Raw genomic sequence first — 1,046 nt, 5'->3', positions numbered from 1 at the left:
CTTGGCTGGGCTGCGCACACCTTGGCACCCGCGTTTCCTTCATTTTAAATTTTTTTTTTTTACAATCTCTCAAGTGGGAAATTCTATAATCTCAACTTTTTTTGCCTTTTCAGGAAACTTTTGAATGGAGCGCATCATTGGTGCGCTCCGAAGTGTGCTCCAAAGCTCTCTCCAGCTGCGTGCACCTGCCCCGGCCGCGCACCCGGCCCCGCCCAGCTTCGCTCACCTGTCCCGGGCGTCTGGTGCGGAACCTTAGAGTAAGAAACATCACCGTGCACCTTGGCCAACGTGCGCGACTCGACCGAGCGCGCACTGGCCGAGGTGCACACCGATTTCACCTGGGTGCGCGCGCAGCACCTCGGGCGCACCGGGGTGCGCGCACAACGCCCGGGTTGCACCGTGGCCTGTGTGCTCGGGGCGCCTCGGGTGCGCGCTCGGTGTCGCCCCCGCGCGCGCGGTAGTGCGGGCAGCGCACCCCGGCCCGGCCCGGCCCCGACGAGAACGCAAACGGGCAAAAGGTTTATTCAAATAGCATTGCGACGCCCGGCGAAAAACTAAAAAAGGGTGCAACACCGGGACTTCCCGGGAGGTCACCCATCCCAGTACTACTCCGGCCCAAGCGCGCTTAACTGCGGAGTTCTGATGGGATCCGGTGCACTAACGCTGGTATGATCGCACCCGTTATGAGCTTGTCGCAGTGTGTACTTAGCAAACCGCGACCCACGTGCGAATCCACCCCGGCCACCCACCCCCGTCGAGGTGCACACCCTCCCTCGCGAAGTGCGCCCCGTTCGCCAAGTGTGAGCCCTGCCCGGGTGCGCGCACCTTGCTAGGGCGTCGGGTGTGCACCCGGCCCGGCCTACGTGCGTGCACCTGGAGGGGGCGTCGTGTGCGTGCAGTGTCCCGTCTGCAACGCGGTGCCCACACACCACCTCGGGCGCAACGACCTGCGCTCACATGTGGGCCGAGTGCACCTTGGTGCATGTTCGGGGCGCCTCGGGTGCACGCTCGATCTTGCCCCGGTGCACCAAGGCGCTCGGTTTGCC

General features: G+C 64.0%; 1 non-coding gene across 1 annotated transcript; it reads right to left on the bottom strand.

Annotated features, from left to right (window-relative positions):
* Nucleotides 1–561: 561 nt before the first annotated feature.
* On the bottom strand, nucleotides 562–680 carry LOC131871563 (5S ribosomal RNA). Its single transcript, XR_009369777.1, has one exon. It is a non-coding gene; the product is annotated as a 5S ribosomal RNA (ribosomal RNA).
* Between the last annotated feature and the right edge of the window lie 366 nt (nucleotides 681–1,046).

The sequence above is a fragment of the Cryptomeria japonica genome, unplaced genomic scaffold, assembly GCF_030272615.1.
Source record: "Cryptomeria japonica unplaced genomic scaffold, Sugi_1.0 HiC_scaffold_423, whole genome shotgun sequence".
NCBI classification, from domain to species: domain Eukaryota; kingdom Viridiplantae; phylum Streptophyta; class Pinopsida; order Cupressales; family Cupressaceae; genus Cryptomeria; species Cryptomeria japonica.
This window is presented reverse-complemented; position numbering and strand designations above follow the sequence as displayed.